The sequence below is a fragment of the Dipodomys merriami genome, unplaced genomic scaffold, assembly GCF_024711535.1.
Source record: "Dipodomys merriami isolate MVZ:Mamm:240054 unplaced genomic scaffold, mDipMer1.0.p SCAF_24, whole genome shotgun sequence".
In the NCBI taxonomy this organism is placed as follows: Eukaryota; Metazoa; Chordata; class Mammalia; order Rodentia; family Heteromyidae; genus Dipodomys; species Dipodomys merriami.
This window is the reverse complement of record NW_027203826.1, coordinates 617,812-643,462: the sequence shown is the minus strand read 5'-3', so window position 1 is coordinate 643,462 and position 25,651 is coordinate 617,812. Positions and strand designations below refer to the sequence as shown.

Below are 25,651 nucleotides of genomic sequence, written 5' to 3'. Positions count from 1 at the left end.
AGATAGTGCCAAACCAATGTACATACTGATTCCCACTTAAGAGAGGGAAATTTAATGGCAAGGGAAGAATAAAAATAGAAATATATTTTGTTCTCTCTAAATTTTGAATTGAAGGCAATGTATTAGCTGTAAAAGAAATAGACATCTATTCAAAAGCAAATTTATTTGTTCATTTTTTATTTCTTTAGTCTTTTACTTCTAAGCATAGGAAGTTTATATTAAGGTCAATTTTGGCAATTGGAATCATAAATTGTTTCAACATTTTCAAACTTCCATTTTCTAAGGAAGTTACAGGGATCTGCACATATGCTTATTTATTTCAGTAAGAAACAGGTAAAGAGGGAAGATTTCATGAGTTGATGTTTCTTAGAAGATTCTGTTATAAGAGCTGGAAACTTAATACACAGAACTAAGTATTAATCTGCTACCTCTTCAAAGACATGAAACCTAGCAATCAATACCATATGATATTTAATGCCTGACAAGCTGCCACCTCTAGGTCAGCTGGGACTCAGAAAGACAAGCTTGATTTTCTACTCATAATTTCATCCCTGTTGCCTTACTATTTTAGTGACAACTACAGTTACAGAAACTTGATAGTCATATATTTATGTGTAAAGGGAATTTAATTAATAACTATTTGAACTAAACAAACAGAACTGTGATTAAGCAGTGTTCCAAGACTTGACTCATTGGCTAATAGGTGACAGGAATATCCATGGTTGGAGAATATAATAAAATACAGTCATAAAGCTGAATAATACTTTCAAGGGTCGTTTTTATTTATTCAGTGGTAAGAATTGAGCATAGACCCTCACTCATGCTGGATAAGCACCCTACCACTGAGCAAATCCTCAGCTTAAAAAAACAAAATTAAGGAATAGAGATAGAATATGGTGGTACAAGAAATGCTTGCACCTGAGGTGTTTCTGATCTAAGAAGTTTGAAATTTCAGAATATTGGGAAATATGTAAAGAACATGAAACAAAAATAAGTATTTTTGTTTCAAAAACACCTCTGCACATAACATGAAGTTAATTTTATACTACTCTTCATGCATTTTGACTGTAACAAGTCACATAAGATATTGTAGAGCCAGACACTGGTGGCTCCTGCCTGTAACCTAGCTACTCAGCAGGCTGAGATCTGAGGATCACAGTTCAAAGTCAGCACTGGCAGAAAAGTCTGTGAGACTCTTATCTCCAATAAACCAGTAGAAAATGGAAGTGGCTCTGTGGCTTAAGTGGTAGACCGATCGCCTTGAGCTGAAGAGTGCAGGAACAATGCCCAAGCACAGAGTTCAAGCCCCACGACTGACAAAAAAAAAAAGAAGAAGAAGAAAGAAAAGAAGAAAAAAGAAAGAAAAGAAAGAAAAGTAAAGAAGAAGAAAGAAAAAAGAAAAGTAAAGAAAAAGGAAGCTGTAAACTAAGTCTTGAACAACATCGTCCTTTATGTAAGAACTACAGTATTTCTGGAAGGTAAAATTCAACCACCAAAGGATCAAAACTGAGATATGGCTAATTCTATAGGTACTATAAATTTCCCTATTGATCCCCTTCCAAACTTCCCACAACATAAACAAGTTAGTTATGAAATTCTATTAACTTTGTGGTTTCACTGCTGAATCCTCAAGGATTAGCACAGCCGAGGTTTCCATAGTGGCTCAACAGTGGCTGGCTGAATGAAGATGCATTCTCCCAAAGTATAAGAGTTGATTAATGTTTTTGAATCATTCCCTGGCTTCCACTCTCTTCCTCTACAGATATTCAAAACCTCAAGCCCCACCCGAAGTACTGATTCATAATTTGCATTTTCAACACACTTTCTCTTGAAGCATTGCTATAAATAACATAAACTTCACTTTGTCCCCTCGCCTCTTTCCCCCTTTGCTCACTTCCCTGTTTCCATAATGATATCACCTCAGGGAATCAGCACAGAATCAATTTTTCTATTCTAATTAATATCTTAATATTCAAATTACTAGACAAGCCCAGTAGAAAACTAAAGCAAAACAGTCACTTGCTTTATCCTCTCTCCCTCCACCTATCTGCCTTCTGGATAGCCTCACTGCCCCTCCTCCTGCAGCTCCTGGAAAGGTGAAGGATTCTGGGTTTGTGTTCACTGAGCAACTAACATGGGCAGGTACATTAGATTATGTCATTTCACCAACACCAACAGGAAATAGAACAGGGTGTAGTATCACGGGAACTTCAATCAGCCCTCATGAACATTCTCCAAAAGTATCTTTCTAAGTAATTGTAGAGGATCATTGTGGTTATAATTATGTATCAAATATGAGAAAAATGCATTTGCAAAAAAGAAGAACAAATGGAAAACAATGTGGCTATACAAGAAAATTGTTATGAGACATAGGAATTTTTAACCTAATCTCTAGTAGCCAAGAACTGTGCTCCATAAACCACACCCGCACTCTTCCTCTACACATGGTGTAGAGGAAATTTTGTTGTTGTTGTTGCAAGACTGGGACTTGAACTCAGTACTGATGCTTTGCTCATTGGTTGGCACTCTACCAATTGAATTATGCCTCCAACACTACCTTGTAATTTTTTGTGGAACTTAACTGACCATTATTTTCATGTGACATCACCTACTACATATCCTTCTTGGGTTTGAGTGAGATTTCACTATGACTGTGTGTATCGGTCTAATAATGCACTACCACAGACTGGGTCCATTTCAACAAAATAGTTTATTTTGGATAATAATTCTGGGCTAACAATTCTATTTTCCTTAAAGAATGGAAGCTTGCCTAATTGTACTGTCAGGACTTTTGTTCTAAAATTAACTATTTCATTAAAATATTACAAGCAGTATTGATTATGTGCTTATGGAGTGGGTAGCAAAATCATACTTGGCAATGCAAATCTATATTTTAGGAACAGAGACATTATGCACAATGAAACGCTGTAACAGCTACATCAAGATTTTTTAAATCACTTATTATTTAATGACAGTGTTTGTGACTAGTCAAATATATTGAAATTATTGAGGTTCTTCATTTTTTCATCTATAAAATGAATGACTGGACACCTGTATCCTAGTCTTTACTCTCTGAATTTCTAGATATCTTCCACATTCCAAACCCTAGTGGACACTACCTCTGTATCTGGAATAAAGACTTCCACGTAGGTAATCATCTTTCCTTGGCTTTTAGCTTGTTTAGATGTATTTTATTACACAATTGTGATGATTACATGCTGCTTGGAAGCCAAAGCTCAGCTGAGGCCATTTAAGAAGGGGGGAAAAGGAAGTGGCGCTGTAGCTCAAGTGGTATAGCGCTTGCCTTGAGCTGAAGAGCTGAGGGACAGCGCTCAGGCCCAGAGTTCAAGCCCACGACCGACAAAAAAAAAAAAAAAGAAGGGGGGAAAAAAAGACTTGCTATATCATCCTCATCTCCCCACCTGCCCCTAAGGTGGGGATCCCACAACTTTCTCACTTCCAGGTGTGTATATGCATATACATGTGTATTTATGTATATGTATGTATATATATATATATATATATGCATGCAATGGAGCATTGATTAAAAATAAAAAAATGAAACTAAATTATTTGTAGGAAAATGGAAGAAATGAGATACTATATTAAGTGTAATAAACCAGTCTCAGAAAGACAAATGCTGTATTCTTTTCTAATTTGTGGAATCTAGATTTAGAAAAAAAGACAATTTAAGAAAATGTCTTACAAATGGGATTGCATGAAGTTGCAGAGCTTCTGCATGGCAAAGGACATAGCTAGCAAGATCAATAGAAAGCCCACATATTGGGAGAAGATCTTCACTAGCCATACAATGGACAAGGGTCTCATATCTAAAATATACTTGGAACTCAAAAAATTAAATCCCCCAACAACAAATCCTCAAAGAAACAACTGCCCAATAAATAAGTGGGCTAAAGACTTAAAGAGAAACTTTGCTGAAGAGGAAATAAGAATGGCCAATAGACACATGAAGAAATGCTTAATCTCTCTAGCCATAAAAGAAATGCAGATCAAAACAACATTGAGATACCACGTCACCCCAGTTAGAATGGCTATACTCAAGAATACTAATAACACCAGATGCTGGAAAGGATGTGGACAGAAGGTAACCTTACTGCATTGTTGGTGGGAGTATACAGTTGTTCAACCACTTTGGAAAGCAGTATAGAGGTTCCTCAAAAGACACTACATAGAGCTCCCCTATGACCCAGCAAAACCACTTTTGGGCATTTACCCAAATGATCACAAACAAGACCATAAATAATGTTACCAGCACAACCATGTTTACTGCAGCATTATTAACCATGGCTAGGATATGGAGCCAACCCAGATACCCCTCAGTAGATGAATGGCTGAAGAAAATGTGGTATATATACACAATGGAATTTTGTGCCTCCATCAGAAGGAATGACATTGCCCCATTTGTTAGGAAATAGAAAGACTTGAAGTAAGCCAGGCCCAAAGAAACATAGGTCCTATGGTTTCCCTTATTTGTAATAACTAGTATATGTCTGAAACAAGTAGAAAAGGTCAGATAAGATGATGTTAGGTGAAATGAACCCCAAGATAAGGACACAAATGGTTTATTCTTTCTTGCTATTGTTTCTAACATATTTATAATGTGATTTTTTTTTGTTCCATTGTATGTCCCTCCCCCATGGTATAACCCCTGTTTTCACTGTATTTGATGTTGGTATAATTTGGGGAGAGGAAGAGAAAAAACAAATTGTTTAAATAGAGACACAGGTGGACCCATAGCAACAATGAGATGTACAAGATGCTATGTTGAAAAACAAACTTTACAACTGGCAGGAAGTAGGGGGGTGGGGAGATGGGGGGGGATTGTAGTCCTGGAGATGAGAGGGCAGGGTAGGGGAAGAACAAAGGAGGAGGCAACAATGTTTGGTAACAAATGTACTCATTACCTTGCTCCTGTAATTGTAACCCCTCTGTATGGTATTTTCACACTAAAAAAAACTTACTAAACCCCTCTGTATGGTATTTTCACACTAAAAAAAACTTACTAAAAAATGTCTTAAGTGGTAGAGGGCATGCCTAGCAAGAGAAGCCCCTAATTTCAAGCCCTAGTGCTATCCTGGAGACATTATTCAAGTTGCAGAAGACAAAACTCAACAGCTTGAGTTCAAATTTCAGTGCTAGCTTAATAAATAAATTAATTAATAAATAAGAATATATTTAATTTCTCTGATCTACTTCCACATTCAGTATCCCTCTAAAATGTATAATTATATAGTGAATATGAAACAAACCTTTGATGTTGTGTTAATATTTCTTTTTATAAAGAATATTTATGTTCTTCAATTATAGTTTGAAGTTTATCAGCATTGTATTTAATATAATTTCACCAAATTTATTTCTACATGTTTACCTGGTTATGCATGTTCAGTTGAATTTCTTTTACATACCTTTACTAGTATTTCAAGAGCAAAAAAGCTTTGTAAATTGCTAAGAATTTCTAACCTACAAATACAGAAATTTGCAATATATTCTTACTAGATATGTTGTTAAACTTTATGAAACTATCCTAAACTTAAATCTAAAATAAAAATAGTAGCAAAACAAAAATGTTCAGTCTTGTTTATAAGCTTTGAAATTAGAATGTCTGTTTTTGTCTGGTAATTGATTCTGTATTGTGAAATTCTTTTATTTTTGCACCCAGAAGATATAGATGTGATCATAAATATTAAAGTGAAGAGCATTTCTACAGATTTCAAAACTAATTCAAGTTGTGGTAAATGATGTATAACATAAAAGTTAACCCCACCAATACTTTTAGGTTATTGTCTAAAAGTAAAAATGAATAGTGTATTCATAGTGCTGTGCAATGATACCTGTCTAGAATTCTTTCATGTTGTAAGCTGAAACCCTCTTACACTCCACAATTTTGGACCTACTTCCATTCTCCTTAGATATAAACACAAGTGTGCAGCCAATTATCCTTCTAGAATTTCCTTCTAGTGTAGTTCAGTGTAGGTTCTGGCAATGTTATTTGAAGGATGGTGTGAACCCAAACAGTAACTAGGCCTGAGCATCTCACTTAATTTTGTCCAAGAAATAATTAACAGTTTGTCTCTGGACTCATGAGCTCCTTTGTCTGAATCTGTGGAGGTTTATCACCAGGAAAATTGTTGGCTAGGACTCTCCATAAAAAGAATCTTTCACGGTTTGGAAAAAATTATATTAAGTGAAGTAAGCCAGGCCCAAAGAAGCATAGGTCCCATGGTTTCCCTTATTTGCAATATCTAGTATAGGTATGAGTCAAGCGGAAAAGGTCAGATAATGTGATGTTAGGAAAATGAACCCTTAAATATATATTTTAATGTTTTCGTTTCTTTCATGCATGTGTTTCTAACGCATTTATAAGATTATTTCTTTGTTGCTTTGTATGTCCCTCCCCCACAGTGTAACCCCCGCTTTCACTATATCTGATGTCAGTATAACATGTGGAGGAGATGGGGACAAACAAGTCGTTTAAGGATTCAGGTGGACCTGTTGCAACAATGAGAAGTACAAAATGTCATGTCAAAACCAGCTTTACAATGTCGGTGTGGGGGGGGAGGGGGGTATAATTGGGTGGGGGGAGGGGGGAGGCTGGGAAGGGAGGTGAAGGTAAACAAAGGAGGAGGCTGCAATGCTTGGTAAGAAATGTATGCATTATCCTGCCCATGTAATTGTAGCCCCTCTGTACAGTATGTTCTCAAAATAAAATAAAATTAAATTAAAAAAAATAAGCAAGGGAAAAAAAAAAGAATCTTTCAGGATCAAGAGACATTGAAATACATCACTCTATGGCCTAGATTCCTCATTTGGTCACCTTGCCTGGAGCTGAACTGTGGAGGAAGAAGACATTGATCCCTGACCATTTTGTAGGTAGTTAGTAACTTAATTTATGGTGTTCTTCTGCATAGGATTCACATCCTCATACCTACCTGTGCAGTAGTGAAACTGAGACCAGAGTCTGGCTATTGAGTCAGATGAACAGAAAGATGGGAAAGCTTTTGGAAGTTTCATTTATGCTTTTCTTGTAATAACTGTGTTCAGAGAAGGTGGCTTTGAGAGGTCAATAAAGAGGACAGAGTATCATAATTTCCTCTGTAGTTCTGTAATTACCACAGGGAGCTAGGAACTGTTGTGCTCATTTGTGGTCACCATAATAGAACAATGTATCAAAAGTAGCATTAATGTATCTCCTCTGTTTGGTTTCCATTTAAGCAGGGTGTGTAACTGCCTGTGTGCACTAGAATCCTATATTTATGAGGACACAGGACAAAGCACCTGTCATTCTCTACTGCAATTACCAAATTCTTAACTGCCTTTGGTTCTGGCAATATCCTGTGGAAGGATATCTCTTTGGTCTTAATTCCATTTGTTCAGAAGAAGCCAGAAGACAAAAACTTATTGATAAAACTGGAAAGGTGACAGTTCTTAGAGTTCTGAACATTCTAGCCTCCCATCCTGTTGATGTACCTTCCTTCTGCACTTTGCAGGTCAATATTTCCCAAACACCTGAAGCCTGAACCACATGGCTATACCTGAGCCACATTCCAGATCCAGGCCTGGCCTTGGAATAAAGAGTGAAGGTTTCTGCATTTATGGTGGGATTTTTCCTTTATAACCAGTGTCTCCAAACGGTGTGTTATATCATATCAACTACTTTATGTGATGAATCAGAACTTTCCTCGAATTAAATTCCTTTTTCTACTATTTCATTCTTTGAAATGATAGGCTACTGATTTCTTTAAATTTTTCCATCTTCACATAGTTCAGCCAGACCTTGCAGAAGCAAGTAACATGAAAGCATCAATTAGTTCAAAACCACAAACTCTCCTTCTCCAGCTAAAGTCCCATCAAAAGTTAAGCTTAATAAATCAAAACAAATTAAGACTGTAACTAATCTACTCCACCCAAACAACATGTAATGGGTTATAGCAATTGAGAAAGCACCACAAAAACAGAAAAGTAAATGATTCCTGACAAGAAAACTAAATAGTACTTTGTGTATGTGTTTATGTTTGTGTAGGGTAGAACAGTTTTGGGGTAAAACTCAGGGCCTGCCACTTTCCCTGAGTGTTTTGTTTTTGTTTTTTGTTTTCCATAGGGCTAGCACTCTACTACTTGAATCACAGCTCCACTTCTGACTTTTTATTCCAGTCTTAGAGTTTGAACTCAGGCCTGGGCGCTGTCAGTGAGCCTCTTTATGCTCAAGGCCAATGCTCTACCACTTGAGCCACAGCACCACTTCTGAATTTTTTGAATAATTTATTGGAGATAAGAGTCTCACAGGGACTTTTCTGCCCATGCTGGCTTTGAATTTAAGATCCTCAGATCTCATATTCCTGAGTAGCTAGGATTTCAGGCATGAGTCACAGGCACCTAACTTCCACGTCTGCATTTTTGGTGGTTAACTGGAGATAAAGTTTTCACCAACTTTTCTACCTAAGGTGGATTTGAATTCCAATCTTCAGATCTCAATCTCTTGAGAAACTAGGATAGTAATCTACTGGTGCCTGACATTTATAGAATTTTAACCCTATCTATTGATAGACTAAAAATGGCCATATATAATCCCACTATAGATTTCTGCTGCCGATAGAAATAGAAGGGGCTTGTAGTTAAAGCACAGGGCTTGGGCACTTTGATTTGTGAGAAGTTTCTTTGAAAGAGTAATATAAAGACATAACCCAGAACTTTATTAAGACAGTAAGATCATTATGAAGGGGAAATTTCTCAAAAGAATTAACTTTGGGAGGAGAATGGAAAAAACAAATTGTTTAAACAGGGATACAGGTTAAACCATTGCAACAATGAGATGTACAAGACACTATGTCAAAAAACAAACTTTACAATTTAGGTGGAGGTTGGGGGTTGGAGGGGTAGTGTAGTTGTGGAGATCGGAGGGAAGGGATGGTAGGGGAAAAACAGAGGAGACAACAATGCTTGATAAGAAATGTACTCATTACCTTGCTCATGTAACTGCAACCACTCTTCTGTACAGTATTCTCTCATAATAAAAAACTTAATTTTTTAAAAAAGAATTTCACATGAGTGATTCAGCAGCATATTTTAAACATTCAAGGGAATAAATCCTCAAACCTGGTGATAGGTAAATTGACATTAGACAGCTTAAAGAGGAAAGAAATAGAAGTAAAAACTGAGACATTTGGGAGAGTATCAAATGTGGAGACATAGGGATAATAGCAATCCTTGAAGAGGAAGGAGAGGGCAGAGTAAAGAATGAATAAATGAATCAATGACCAAAACTTCCCCTATTCAATGCAAGACTGAATGTATATATCCTTGAGGCTCACTATGTGCCATGAGGATAATGACTACGAAGTCTACATTAAACAGTGTAATCCATCAGTTGAAGACAAGAAGAAACTTAAAATGATGAAAACTATGACAGAAGTAGTATGCAAGGGACTGTCAATTTTCATCAGACATCATGGAAAATCATAAAGCATTGGAATGAAAAGGGCTGAAAATAACAACCAAAACAAACGAAAACAAAACATTTCAATGAGTGCCTCTATATCTTACAAAATTTCAAAAAGAAAAATAAAACTGAAATATCTCAAGATATTCAAGGCATAGAGAGCTTATGATGTATAGACCTTATTTGTAGGGAGCTCTGGAACTGAGCTGTGAAAGAGTTAAGAGGTTGGAATGCTACCTCCTCAGTACTCAGAAGGCTGGACCCTCTGAAACTTGGCTTTTCTCTCCTCTGTTTCCTTTCTTATTTCATTGGCTATGATATTCCATCATGTTATCACTGGTTGCAGTTAGCAACTCTTATCTACATGAAATGAAGTAGAAAGTCATCTGGGCTGAAAGGAAATAGCACTTGGCACATGTTTGGAACTTTAGAACGTAAAGAACAATGAGTAATGGTCACATAGATGATTAGGTATTTGGTATTTTATTTCTTTTATTCTTTTTTTTCAGTTGGTCTTGGGTCTTGAACTCTGGGCCTGAGCACTGTGCCTCAGCTCTTCAGCCAAGGCTAGTGCTCTACCACTTGAGCTACAGCGCCACTTCTGGTTTTCTGGTGGTTTATTGGAGATAGAAGTCTCACGGTCTCTCCTGCCTGGGCTGGCTTTGAACCACGATCCTCAGATCTCAGCCTCCTGAGTAGCTAGGATTATAGGTGTAAGCCACCGGCGCCTGGCTTTTTATTCTTTTTCCGACACAATTCAAAAGACAAATGTGTACAACAAAGAGATGAACAGAATAGGAAAAGCTCTGTATTACAGATTTCCACCTATATAAAGGTCTCCTTCAATCGTGTTTTTAAATCTAAGACAGTATATGCAATTCAGTGGACTAAACTACCATTTGATTTGCTGTTTAACTTGAGATAATTGTAATTGTCTTGGATTGGGAGCTGGCATTTTGGTATTTTGATGTTCACAAGATGTATCTGACCTTGGTTGAAGACAAGACTGATTGTCACAAAGAAAGATGACTAGATTTCTTCAGTGATTATTGGCTATTCTTAAACTGCAGGCACTGGGAAGAGTTCTGTCTCCTTTCACATCATCAGCATGTGAGCACTGCAGGACAGCTTTGATGCCAGATAATTTGCATCATATTGCCAGTGCTGATGTGGCTGTTTAGTCTGCTTTCACATTAATGTATTCATAGTATTTTGCCTGCTTAATTAAACTGTGCTGTTCTAGGTATATGCCCAAGAAAATGAAAGTAAGATAAAAGATGGATTTGAAGACTCATATTCATTATTACACAATTCATAATGACCAAGTTGTGCAATCAACCTTTGGGTTTTACAGTGGACAAATGATATAAGGAAAATATAGTATTTGCATAATATTAAAGCATAAAGAAAAATGAGATGAAGCCATTTTCAGAAGAATGTACAAGAACTAGAAATCAGTGTGTTTAATAAGATGATCCAAACTCAGAAAGACACATGTCACATGGATTCTAGAGAAAAATACATGGAAGTAGAAGGGAGCTACTAGGAAGAAAAGGGTCAGGGAAAGAGGATGGTTAAGGATTAAAACAATACTAATACCAAAATACATTGTATGCATGTATTAAAATATCACAAACCATTATTTTGTACAGTTGTTAGACTGTGTAAAATAAAATTTAAAATAAATGCTGCTCCAACTCTGAGAAGAAATTGTTAGCTATGCCAAATTATGACAATCTATTTTGAAAAGATCCAATTCCAGGAATTAAAAAAAAGAAAACAGGAACTTGTGTTGGGGTGCCTTGGCTGACATGAAGAAAAGATCTGCAATGTGAAATGCTCCTTGATCTCATAAACCTCATCCAGATTTCTACAGTAGAAGAGTTAAGAGTGATTTTCAGTGCAGGAAACTGGCTTTTGGAAATCACTCTTCCAACTCAGAAAAGAGCTGACATCTAATAGGAAATGTATGCACAGAAAAAGAACAAACATTGATTTGGAGGAAAGTAATTTAAATAGTTGACTGATTTTTAATTTAAAAGTCCATCTGAGAATAATTTGTAATTTGAAAATTTCTTTGAATATATGTGAGAAGCCACAAGATGGCAGTGTCTTCTCAGGGCAATGGAAGAAACCTTACAAAAGACTGGGAAGAAGGGGGCCGTGGCGGCAGAGGGCCGCAGAAGTCTTCAGGTCCCTGGAATAAAACAGCTCTGGTGCAAGCACCTCCTGCTCCAGTTGTAGTTCCAGAGCCCCCCGAACTGGGGGCCTCCCGGGGCTGGCTAACCACTACAAGGAAAACGCTGCAAGGACCCCCAGAGATACACAGCTACACGCAGTTCTGGTCCCTGCAATCCACTGCCAAGCACCTAGAAAGCCAGAACAGGTACTTAAAATGAGTGCTACCTGGAGCTAAATGACCACATGCGGTACATCTACATCTTATTTAGGGACGTGAAGTTTTGAGAGTAAATTAAAGGGGAAGGAAACGTAAATGAGATACGATGGAATTTTTTTTTGAGTGGCTTTTAAAGTGACCCCAGCCTTCGGCCTGGTTGAGAGCACCGCACAGCTGGCTTGAACTGGGACCCGCAGCTGGACCCGACTAGCTCCACTGCTGCCCGCACCCGCGTGAGGGCTCCCACCCTCCTCTCTTCACCCGACCCAGCCCCACCCACTCCCACCGCCCCACCCGAAAGCCAGGAGAAATCATCGCATGAAGAGGATGAGGATGTTACTTGGAGGAGAAAGTTGTTACCTTTACTTACACATAGACATGATCTACTCATGGCTGCAAGGAGTGGAGTGTCTTTCCAGTTGTCTTCGCGGTGGCCCTAACCTAGGTTTGCAGTGAACACGGCTGAGAAGACTGCGGTGGCCTCAGTTCAGTAGTAACCAACCCGCTTCCTGTCCAGTCAAAGCCTTACAGTGGTTGGATGAAGATTTTATCCACTCTTCCCGTCCCTCCCGGCATTCTTCTAATGGGTGGCATTTTGTTTTTCCTTTTCTTTCTTTCTTTCTTTCTTTTTCTTAATTCAAGGAAGCTATTTGCAAAATACCCTCATGAAGAAGAAATGTTTATTGCCCATAGCACTTCTTTTTCCCTGAGGACTGAAAAGAAATGGTGAGGAGCTTTGGAGTGAGTAGTAAGAAACAGAGGTAGGGATGAGGTGTTAAAAAAAAAAAAAGGCAACCATAGGCCCTTCCACGGGAGCGACACAGCCAGTGCGCCGTGGACCAGCCGAGTAGCAGCCACCCGAGTGACACCCCACTCGGAACAGTCTCCCGCCCCCTGCATTCACCACCGCCTGGCCAGCCACCCGCCCCCCCCCAAACCACTGGGGCCCACACAGCCCGCCCAGGACCCGCTCATATTCAGCCACCTGGCCTGGGGCACCATGGGAGTTGAGGGTGTCACAGCTGCTCTTGGGTGTACTTTGGACTTAGAGGAATTCTCATTGGTCTGTAGATGAACCACATTTCAGCCAAGGTCTTTCACAACCTGCTCTGCAACTTCCAGGAACCCGACCCCGCAGCCTGTGGTTATGGAAACACACCGAGCCTCGCTGTCAGGTTGACTACCTCACATTCGCTGTGCTTACCCTGGACTTCGCGTGGATCGCCCCTCTGCACAAGAAAGGGACAGCCGTGGGGACAGCCGTGGGCACCCCGAAACCAGCTCTCCCATTGCCTGCTGGGACTCCTGCTGAATGCTGGCCAGCTGCCTTCTGATAGTGCTGTAAAGGAGGAAGATTTAAGTGACCTTAACCCCGCACCCCATCCTGGGGAGCAGCAGGGCGGGGAGGGGGGGGAGGAAGGTTGGGCTGTGGCTGCGGGGACCCAGTTGCTTTGGGCTCATCTGTGTGAGGCTGTGATGTCTAATGTAAATTTCCAGTTGGTGGCAGCAACTCCAAGTTAAATTCCACCGAACCTGGGTCCACCACTTGGGAAAAGGGCTGGGGGAAAGGCATTCTTTGGCTTCATGCTTTTTCTGTGTTCCACATTAAGGCCTTGCATTGCTTTGACTTGGAGCAAGTCCTCTGACTGCTTATGGGTTAAGTCTGCTGCTCACCTGAAACACACATTAGAGTTGTGACGTGTCTGTGAAGTTGCCAGTCTTGAGTGGAACCAAATAATAGCCTAGATACCGAAGGACGAGAGGTGAGGGGCTTGCCCTCCTCGCGTCGTGTGTCAGGTCCCCTGCCTGGGCCCGTCCTCAACCTTTCAAGAGCCCCCTGTCACCCCAGCAGCTCATGGAGAATTCCTTCTGTTCTCATGAGCACCCTGGGAAAGTACTGGGCATTCTGTAAGCTCCATGGTTGTCTAACCAGCTTTGCTTCTCACCTTTGGTGAGTGTGCCATGTTCATTGGGGAGGGCAGGGTAAGATGCAGCACTCGTCGTTATCGTACCCCTTCCTTCAGGAAAGGCCTTCTTCTTCCAGACCACCCCGTGTGGGTTCACCTCAGTGGAGTAATGCTCCACAGCGGGATGTGGATGCAGGCGCTTCAGACCTGTGCAGTGGGGCGCCAGGTCCCCCTCAAGCTGGGTTGTGATGTGTGGTGTGAGCGCAGGCCTTCCAGGTGAGGTGGCTGGGGCTCACTCTTTCTGTTTGCCGATGTGTGTGTCGGGTGATGGATTTGGGTGGGTAGCAAAGTCAGCCAGAGTGGGAGGTTGCATGATGAGAAGCATAGATTCTTGGTGATATTGAAGATTTCATTTGGGAACCAAAAACCTTAATTTATCTCTTGAACCTTGAGCCACATACGTTTCCTTGAAGCGGGCAGCTGTCCTGCCGCGTTACTTGGAGGCAGAGGAAGGGTTGGGTTGCTGTGGGAGGCTTGTTTCGTGGCCTCCTATCCTGGAAACCCGCAGGCGTGCAGCGGAGTTGAGTCCCAGCCCTCCTCCTGTCTTCTAGAAGATGCTGAAGTGATGCGAATGCACACAGATGGAGTGGAGTCCCCTGTAGGGTGGTGGGTGGGCTGTCCATGGTGGATGGAGGTGTGGAGGGGGCTGTCCCTGTATCATGCCTTTCTTTGGATTCTCAGCCATGGTTTGGCAGTGCAAGAACTTTGTTATCTGAGTCATCCATGAGCAAGGCTTTGTTATCTGAGTCATCCATGAGCCAGGGGAAAAGAATAATGAGATCCTTTAGTGTCTTTATAGTGACCTGGTGGCTTCACATGAGCTGTTAGTCTTTTCCTTTTTTTCTTTTCTTCTTTTTCTCCTTCCTTCCTTCCTTCTTCTTTCCTTCCTACCTTCCTTCCTACCTACCTTCCTTCCTTCCACTCTTTCTCTCTCTCTTCCTTCCACTCTTTCTCTGTCTCTCTCTCTTTCTCTCTCTCTCTTTTTCTCCCCCCTCTTTCTCTCTTTTTTTTTTTTTTGCCAGTCCTGAGGCTTGAACTCTGGGCCTGAGTGCTATCCCTGAGCTCTTTTTGCTCAAAGCTAGCACTCTAACATTTAAGCCACAGCCCACTTCTCCCTTCTGTGTGATTAATTACAGATAAGAGTCTAAAGAGCTTTCCTGCCTGGGCTGGCTTCGAACTATAATCCTCAGATCTCAGTTTCCTGAGTTGCTAGAATTATAGGCATGAGTTGCCAGTACCTGGCATGAGTTAGTATCTCTATGGGAACATAAAGTTCAGTGTTGGGAGTTGTTGTCTGTCTCAGGTCTATGAGGAAAAACATGAAGGTTCTCATCACTCAATAAGAGGGGAGGCCCACAGAAAGATAAATTACTTTCTGTAAGGTGAAGTGTCCACTATGCAACGACTGACTGTGTGACCTTTGTCTTTCTGTGCAGGTGTGAGCAGTCAACAGAAAGAGGTGGAAAAGCATCCTGAGTCCCTCAGTGTTCCGGAGGGAACCACTGACTCTCTCAACTGCACTTACAAGAACACTGCTTCTCAGTACTTCGGGTGGTAAGATAATGTTCTGGAAGGGCCCTGAGCTGCTGGTGTCTACATACACTGATGTTGATAAACACAAGGGAAGATTCACAGCACATCTCAATGAAGGCAGCCTTTATCTTTCCCTGCACATCAGAGACTCCAAGCACAATGACTCAGCCACCATCCTCTGTGTAGTGAGTGCACAGTGCTCCCCTGACCCCTGCAGCCTGCACCCAAATCTATGGGATCCCAGTAAGGCTTGTGCTGCAACACAGACCCCAGAGCAGAGCAATTCTGCTACACTCTAGATGCCATAGGAGTTATGAGCAACAATAGGGAGGGTTTGAATAATTAAATATTTCCCTTAAGGTAGATTAAAAACACGATATTGTTCTAGTCAAAATATTTTCCTATTTTTCTCTTTTCATTCTAACTTACTTTTTTATATGCCAGTCTTTGGGCCAGACGTCAGGCTGTTAACACTGTTCCTAAGTGTTTTTGCTCAATAATAGCATTCCACTTAAATTACAGCTCCACATATGGCTTTTTGGTGCTTAATTTGAGATGAGTCTCACAGACTTTCCTGCCCAGGTTGGCTTATAACTTCCATCCTCAGATCTCAACCATAATTACAAGCATGAGCCAGTAGTGACCAGCAATTTAAATTTTTATGGAGCTATAAGTGAAAAGGTGGACACATGTGCTACCTACATCTTGCAAAGTTTAAATTATCTGTTAAAATATCTGTAAAACTATCACTATAAATAATTATATGAACCATTGTCCATAATACTGTTCTTTTTCGCCATCTGTATAGATAGATGATAGATAGATAGGTAGGTAGGTAGGTAGATAGATAGATAGATAGATAGATAGATAGATAGATAGATAGATAGATAGATAGGCAGGCAGGCAGGATAGGCAGCCAGCCAGGCAGGCAGGATAGGCAGGCAGGCAGACAGACAGACAGACAGACAGACAGACAGACAGACAGATAGATGTGGAAAATGTGCCCATTTCATTGTTGAGGGCTGGACTGATTGAAATAATGTATTAAGGATACTGAAACCTACACTTTTGTGTAGGTTATGTATGATAAGATTTATGTAACCTGGATTTATGTGAAATACAAGAATATGCAACATAGAATTGATTTGCAGAGAAGGGCAGTGACTGTTACAAGACCAGGGAGCCATGGACCATATCCCAGGGATCCCTAATCACTGCTGCGTTTAGCCCATGGGATTTATTCCAGAATCCTCTGGATGAATTAACATTAGAAGCCAATGTGAACTATCAAAATCTTCACACAGTCTCTCCCAGGAATATAGAAGGACAGCTTTAAGAGGGGTTTTAATGGACCACTTTGGCAGCAAAGTTAAAGGTAATGGTATGTGTGTAATGGTTTAATAATGGAGGGTTGAGTGAAAATTCTAGGTAGTTTCCATTCAAGTCTCTTCCTGACGGGGAAGTGACGAAAGGTGTAAGACTGGCAGCTCTTTGATGGCGTAGTGGCCTGCTGGGCCCAGGGCCAGGCAACTGTGAACCTATGTGTCCTACATAGAGGCTATTCCCAAAATGTCTCCACCTAGAGTTCCTGCTAACCTTGGGGAATCCAGGTATAGGACACTGTGGTCCAGCCCAACACTGAAAACACAAACCTGGCTCTGGAACTGTTGTGGGTGTCTGCTGTCCGGAAGGCCCCTTTACACCTTTGCCCTGGGCAGAAGTGGCCTGTGACATTCTGGGCCAGAGACTCGGATTTCCCTGTGACATTTCTTAGAGGTCAATGCAAAGACCCTGCCCCCTGCTTAGGAGTTTGAAAAGAAGACCAGAAATGATGGTTAGATGGGGAGCACAGGATCCTTTGGAAGGGTTTGTGTATTATTTAACTTCCTTTATGGCTACTTGGTGGAAATTAATTGGGCAGCACTCATGCTGATAACTTATTCTTGTTTATTCAAATGAAGAGGCAGGAAACGGCAGCCACCTGCTTCTTGTCCCTTAATACAATCTCCTACTGCTGGGGCATACTTATGCATAGGGCTGCATAATTTTCCTTCTAATCTTGCTGGTTTCAAGACTAGAAAATGGTGTACTTAATTGCATGTGCTTGAGTAGACAAAAATAGTTACTGTGGGGGGAAAGAAAGGATACACCAGTTAAAATATTTTTGTAATTTGGGAGAGGATATTGTGGAATGTTTAAATGTGGATACAGGCTGAACCATTGTCACAATGAAATATACAGGATATTATGTTGAAAACAAACGTTACAATGTCAGGGTGGGGGGCGGGAAGAGTTGGGGATGTGGGGAGGGAAGTGATGGTAGGGGGAAAACAAAGGAGGAGGTAACAATGCTTGCTATGAAATGTACTCATTACCCTATATAACTATATAGGGTAACTATAACCCCTCTGTACAACATTTTTAATACACACACACACACACACACACACACACACACACACACACACACACACACACACACACACAGAAAGGATACACCAAAATATATGGTCATTCATTCAACTCTCCATCCATTGCTGTCTCCTAGTAAAATGTCTCCAACATATCAGTCACCCTACAACCTGAGCATGTCTTCTCACTTCAGTGTCGCTCATGACAAAATAATTTCACTCACCAGTCACATCCACTCACTGTTTTAGCATTGTTAATCAGGTATTTTTGAGCAAAGTTTATGAGATAGTGGCTTGAATATTTGTGATAATAGACTGGATATTCGAAAGAGTAAATTCCTGAACTCAGCAGCACCAATCAGAGCTTGAGAAACAACACACAGGATTCTAATAAAGCATGGGAAGAACGGGGACAGAAGCACACATGCAAGTATTGGAAGAAGAGGTGAGACCGACACAAGAGAATAACTGGGTTCTGTCACCCAGAGGTGGGATACCTGTTGGTGAGTGAACAGTGACTAGGAGTTACCCAGGTTGAAGTCAGGGAGAGAATAAAGGATTTCTGAGCAGAAAGGTCATCTTTCAGAAGACCCATCTATTCCTGAATGCATCAGGAAAAGTGTTATACTGTGCTTTACTCACTTGGGGTTACATTAGGTCTATAGATTGCTTTGTTAGTGTAAAAGGCAATGAAAAGGTGTCCATTGTTTGTGAATATCAGTGCCAATATCTGTGAGAGTCCAGCACTGGTGTCTGACAAATGGTAAGATGATGTTTATGATGCAATGGAGCAGCTTAACCTTCATATAGACCAAATCCCAGAACTGGGCCCTAATGCACGGAATTGGGCTGTAACCAGTTGAAAACATTTTCATTCGCTTTTCTTGCAGCAGTATTTGGGCAGCTGGTAAATATCAATGCTACAAACAATTTTCAAGAACACAGCACCATAGCACATCTCCAGCTGAAATGAGTACAAGATCATCAGACTACACTTCCTTTCTAACGGAGTTAAAGACAATCCCAGAGAGAAATGGATTTCAGAAGCAATAAGAGTGATTTTTTTTCTTAGCATCCCATCACCTGCATATACTGTGTGAGGTTTGGGTCCCAGCCAAGGGCATTACTTTTAGGACTTGAGTTAACCCAGTCAATACAACTTAACTTCTGCTTCTCCTATGCCACAGCCTGGGAAATGGACTCAGAGAGAGTCGGTTGTTCTTGCTGTCCTGCCATAGAGAAAAGGCCAGGGGGCAACAGATTAAGTCATTCCTAGCTCAGGGGCTGTTCCATGCCTATGCATTTCATTTATTGACCCCTGGATTAACTGATATTGATCTAAAAACATCTGTACATCATGTAGCTGAATAGCCTCTTCCTTTATTATTCTGCTCCCCAATGTAGCGGATACAATGGGCAGAGCTGCATCTAAATGTGTATTCACTAAATGTTCAAAGTGCCACTCATGTCCCAAGGCTTTCATTAGGGTTCAGAAACTACACAGGTTATGAAACTCAGTCACTGTACTCAAAGCGTGACACCAATTCAGAGGCACATTCCAGGCAGTATCAGAAACGTTGCTCATTCATCAAAATTTATTAAAATGTTGTTCAATTATTAGAAAAACATCTCTCCTATTTCTTTTTTTTTTATTCCCGGTCATAGGGCCTGAACTCTGGGACTGGCTGCTGTCCCTTAGCTATTGAGCTCAAGGCTAGCACTCTACCACTTGAGCCACAGCACCAGTTTCAGCTTTTTCTGCTTATGTGGTGCTGAGGAATTGAACCCAGGGCCTCATGCATGCAAGGCAAGCACTCTACCACTGAGCCACCTTCCCAGCTCCTCTCCTATTTTTTCCATGATAAACAAATCTCCATAGAGGGGTCTGGGTGAAAACCAGTCAAGAACAAAACCCTATCTCAGGAAATTTCTTGGATTACAGGTGAGAAGCACTGGCATCCATCTTCCAGCCATTTTTGATCTGTTTACTTTTAAAATAGACACATTTTTATTACACAGAGACTGAAACAAATCCTTCTATGTTTTGTTTCTTACTGCAGCTGGAAACAAGAACATAATATCCTGCTACAGGCATGTACCATCACACACAGCTTTGTGTGTTTAGATGGATTTTATAGTCATTTTTCCTGGGCTAGCCTCAATCCAGGCAATATCCTGAGGAGCTAAGATTTCAGGTGTGGTCTACCAAATCCCACTAGTTATTGTAAATACTATCTTGATTTTTTGTAGGTCTTGAGATTTTTGAGATAAATAAAAATTTGTTCTGTGAGGAGAGATGGTGTTTCTCAACTCTAGCCCATTCTCAAATATAATAAAGAGCCTACGTTGGTGCATACTTTGGCTATGCACATTAATCAGTCAAAAGCTTGACTTCTTTTTCTGATCTATCTTGGAGACTGCTCTGCATTATTTTAGGACCACATATTGAGCAACTAGATCTTGTTGCTAGAGTCTAAACCATGCTGAAATCATTCAAACAAACCTAGTTGATTGTAAACTGCTTATTCTGCCTCTTCTGCAGAAACCCCATGGAAAGCAATGGCCCACACCTTCTCCTCATTCCTATCATCTGCCTCTTTACCATCCTGATGTCATTTTCATGTGTGAGATGTGATCTTTTGAACCCAACTGTCTCTGGGAGTTGTGGATATAATGAACTTTATTTCTCCTGAGCCTCTCCTGTTCCTACTCTTGTAGTAAACCCAACTGCTTGGCTCCTGAAACAATATAAAAAGTTGTGTATACTGGAATTTCATCTTGATTAGCATATCTTTATGATTTGGTATGATAATTTGCTATTTATTTCCTTTAGTGAAAATTTCATCTAAACCCTCTTTGTATTTGGAAATCATAAATTGATTTAAAAATATTTTTCTGTATAAAAATGTTTAATTGTAATGTTTTACAAATATTTTCTCCTAGTCTCTAGATTGATTGCATTCTCATCATCTTTTAAAGAGTAAAACCAAAAACTCAACTGAAGTCCAATATGTCAATTTTTGTTTATGATCTGTGATTTTTGTGTCCAAACAATGATATGTACTCATTACCTGACTTAGAAAAAGGTAACACCTCTGTATAACACCATAAAAATAACAATAAAAGTATTTAAGACACCTAAAGAAAAACATAAAAAGACAAGCCAGAGACCATACCAGACAAGAGGAAGAAAGGAAGAAGCTATACCACAATTTCACACAACTGAAATTAAAATTTAAAAAACTTGGATCTGATACAGTGAAAGCACGGGTTAAATTTGTGGAGGGGAAGGGGAAAACAAGTCATTTAAATAGGGATACAGGTGGACCCATTGCAACAATGAGAAGTACAAGTCGTTATGTCGAAAAAGAACTTTACAACTTTGGTGGGGAGGGGGGAGGAGAGGATTGGGTGGGTGGGCGGGCGGAGGATGGGAATGGATGGGAAGGGGAAACAAAGGAGGAGGCTACAATGCTTGATAAGAAATGTACTCATTATCTTGCCCATGTAATTGTAACCTCTCTAGAGTATTTTCACAATAAAAAAAATAAAATGCTCAAGAAAAAAAATTGGAACTGCTTTCTTTAAAAAGAAGTATCTGTTTCTGTTTAGTTTGCTTGATGTTACTCTCTTGAGGTGAAGTGTGTGCTAGGGTCCTAAATATCTGTTTGGACAAAGAGAGCTTGGGTGATTGCCTATTGTTACTCTACTATCTAAGTGTATGTAGTAAGCCAGACACAGAGAAACAAAGGTTGCATAGCTCCTTCCCTCATTTGTCGTAGCTAGAATGTACCTATAAATCTATAAGTATACACACTGTATAGTATATACAGATGCTGACAAACTAATTGATTAAAATATAATAGTCTACATGGAGAAGTACAATTGTATAATCTTTTCCCCTGGTACAAAGGATTTATTCAGTCATCATCTGACAGCCTTGGTGAGTTGCTTTTACAGCAAAGTATGCAGGACCACTGGACTCAGCCGCACTCTCATTTTAGTTGTGAAAAAATAGTGTTTCACTTTATAGTTCTAGCACCATGGGATACTATCAGTGACAGAGGACAGATTTGCTCATTCCCAGTTATTTGTTAAAGTCCTAATATATTAGGCCAAAGAAATCCACCACCCAATAAGAATAAATACTGCAACAAGAAGGATGGCATCCCCAGTAGCTTGAAAAGTGGAGTGAGGTACAGAGTGGGGCGGGGCATTGCCAGGATGGCCTCCAAGGCCTGTGTGCATCGCATCGCAGGGCCTGCACATTTCTGGCAGCTGCCACTACCCTAGGGAGCCCAAGGCCCAGCGGCCCAAGTGCACCGCAGAGATGGGAACGAACCATGGTTGTGAATAGCCCATGGGCGACAAGATACTAAAAATCCCACTAAGTGTGGGAGCCAGGGTCCCCAGCTTGCCTACCCCGGTGGCCACAGCTCCAATCTTACACTAAGCTGCACTGGACAGCAGGAAGGCTCGAGCAAACAGGGTACACCTTGTCCAATCCCCGGCGCCAAGCTGCTGTGTCACCCCACAGCCTCCCCAAGGAACCAGAGACAGGATGGCAGTGGGGTGTTGTGCTTTATTGTGGGAGATCTGAAGGGACAAGGGACTGCAGGAGCCCAACCCTCACTCTGGGTCCAGTCACATGGCAGCAGGCAAGCTAGGCCTAGCTCAGCCACCACACGTGCACCACAAGGTGGTGCCCACACAACACAGCAGACACAGGGCCTGAGTCTATGCCTGGCAGTGAAATCGCCCTGGAGGTGCTGCCCATGGGCATCTCCATGCAGGAGGGCAGCTCAGTGCTGCTCCATGGGGCTGCTACCTTCCTGCCTCTCCTCCCCCTCCTGCTCCAAGGAGCAGAGGAGGCTGCTGAGCAAGCCTCCACAGGAAGATGTCAGCATGAGCAGCACCTTGAAGGAGAACTGTCCTGTTCGGTCCTGTCTAGGTACTTGTTATATATCGGGTCCCTGCACAGGGAGGGTTGGCACTGCTCACACAACACTGTGAGCATGGTCAGCTTGCCGTCATCCACGGCCAGCAGTAGAAAACCGATGAAGTGGAACAGAGGCTAGACAAAAAGGTAGGCCGTCCTCGATGGATGGTGCTTCTGTGCTTACATGGTGAAGACTACTAATGCCCTGCTTTTGTCTTTCCAATACAGAAACTGCAGCACTGCCTGGGTCATGAACATGTCCACTTGCTGCGGAAGCCATGGGCCGTGGAGTCCTTCACCAGCATGTTGGTGAAACCCTCACCATCTTAGAAGAACAAGTGGAATCAAGATTCAAAGTATTTCTGCCCTTTCCACAGGGATAGGGCCTGCAGAGGATGGAGCCAGGGGTGGCCCCATTCCCAGAAACCCCTGTTAGACCACTTCAGGGCTCTGCAGAATTGGGGTCCGTCAAACTGAACACCCTAGCCAGACATTACATCCAATTCTGCTTTCTCCAGAGACTCCAACATGGACAAGTCTGCTCGTGCTTTTTTGCAAGAACAGCAGTGCTCCCGAGTATGTGAGCTCCTGGGCCTCGGCATGCTTGCTCTGGAACATGTGCCTAAAGAAGAGGGTCTGCTACATCTGGTGCCTCCTAGTGGCTGCCCTTCTCTACACTGGCATGCAGCTTACCTTCCACAGGATTGTGGGCTCCATTGTGGGAGCCCTCCTGCTCCACCATCGCAGCCAACGATGTTGCCCAAATAGGATAATCGCTAAAAAGACTAGGTCAAAGCTCAGGAATGTCAATACCAGGAATTAGATACATCAAAGGGGAGGGATGGGACAAGGGCAGACAAATGAAGGGAGAAAGGGGCAGAACATAGTCAAGCTCTTTGGGAAAGAGTGGGGGAACAGAAGACACTATACACAGAAATGTAATCATCTAACTCACGTAACTGAAATCCCTCTGCACACCACCTTGAAAATAACTATAAAATAAATTAATTTTTAAGTCCATTACATATACCACAAAACTATGAAAAGTAAGGAAAATGGTGGGTCAAAGGGGGGCCTGAATGTTGAAAGGACTACACTGATACAGATGCGTTGTGTTCATAAAGTGCTTTGCTATATGGCAACTCTTTTGTACAACTACTTAAAGATAATTTAAAAATAAAAAAATGAATAAGTAGAACTAAAAACGTTGAGTACAAGAGAAAGAATTGGTTGAGAATTCAGCAGTCTATACTTCTGATTTAGAGCAGGGCTTCCTATTAGGTTGGGACTCTGTAGAACAACTCTACTATTTTTGTAGAACTTCAGAAAAAGATGAGATTCATAAAGAATGGTTTATTATGTTTTTATCAAAAAGATAATTTAAATACTTCAGTTAATAACCAATCAACATTAAATTCATATATTATCTACATGAATAAATTTAATTGCTGATTGTGGTTTGACAGAAAAATTCATGAAAATCTTAATTCGAATTAACCAGCAGAATGCCAGAACTGTAGGGCTGGCTTAAGTGGAGGAGTGCTAGCAGAGAGTGAAAAAGCAAATACTAGCAGAGAGGCAGGGAGAGAGAGAAAAAGAGAGAGGAAGAGGAAAAGGGAGAGAGGGAGAGAGAGGGAGGGAGAAAATGTCAAAACAGGAGGGACCAATGTGAGGAGACAGGCAGTAGAGGGTGATGAAGGTGAATATTATCAAAATATGAAAATATGAAAATGTCATCATGGAATCCATTATTTTGTACAATAACAAGACAATATGTCTTTAACAGACTTTTGAGTTTGAAAGCAAATTTCTTAGTTTATAAGTTTTACTTAATGATGAAGATGGAGATTAGTTGCTGGGGAAGGTTTAACTTACATTTCATTCTAAGGCCCCAACAGAAATTGCTGAAGACAGTCCTATCCCAACCAGGCTCATGAAGTAGCCACTGCCAGTGTTTGCAGCAAAAAGAGAAGTGCCTTGCTAAGAACCAGAAGAGGATTATGGTTAGCCATCTGTGGCTCAAGCTTGTAATCTTCTTACTCAGGAACCTGAGTTGTGAGGCTCCAAGTCAGCATAAGCAGGAAAATCCCTAAGACTCTAAACTCAAAGTAAGCACCACAAACAGGAAGTGGAACTGTGGTTCAAGTATAAAGGCTCTGGTTCAGCACTCAGGCTCCCTCCATCCAGAACTCTGCTGCTCTGCGCCTCCAAGGTCCATCTTTCCAGAAGTCCACACAATTAATCTCCCTGGAAAACACTTGCTCCACTTCCACAACTCTTACATGACTGTGCTTGTATAAGTATCTTTCCTGTATCATTATACTCAAAGCCCAATTTAACATTTTACACTACTCTTGGCCTGTGTACTTCCTAACAATCTTCTTGGCCTGCCCTAGAATGTTGATAATTAGCTTACTATGTATTTCACTACCATATGCTTTCTGCAGATATCTTCTAACATAGAACAATACTTTGTACAACTCGGCACAAAAATGGTTTGAAACTAAAGGGAGTTGAGTAGAAATGTGTAGATAAAAAATACTAATTACATGGCATCCTTGCTAGGGGGATGCTACACATTTGTAATCCTACCACTCAAGAAATTGAGCTGGATGATCATGTGTTCAAGGTCAACCTGGACTTCAATATGTCTCAAAAATAAAAGGGTATTCCTGCTTTAGTAAAAATAATTATTTTGAGGAAAAACACATCTAAAATGAAAATCTAAACAAAAAGACAAAACAAGGTAATACATTACACCCCATCAATGTTTCACAGCCTACTCAACAACCATGTGAGATTTCCACCAGCCAGGAATAAATCTTTTGGCATAAAACAGAAACAAAAACACCTCCAGAATAATTTTTAAAACCAAATTTTTCCATAAACACAGTTCCTATAAGCAGGATGAACTGCATTTAGGCCCAAATCTGTACTATCAATAAA

The 25,651-nt window shown here is 40.9% G+C and overlaps 1 pseudogene; it reads right to left on the bottom strand.

Annotated features, from left to right (window-relative positions):
• Positions 1-22,568: 22,568 nt before the first annotated feature.
• Positions 22,569-23,447, bottom strand: LOC138835480 (Golgi to ER traffic protein 4 homolog pseudogene; annotated as a pseudogene).
• Between the last annotated feature and the right edge of the window lie 2,204 nt (positions 23,448-25,651).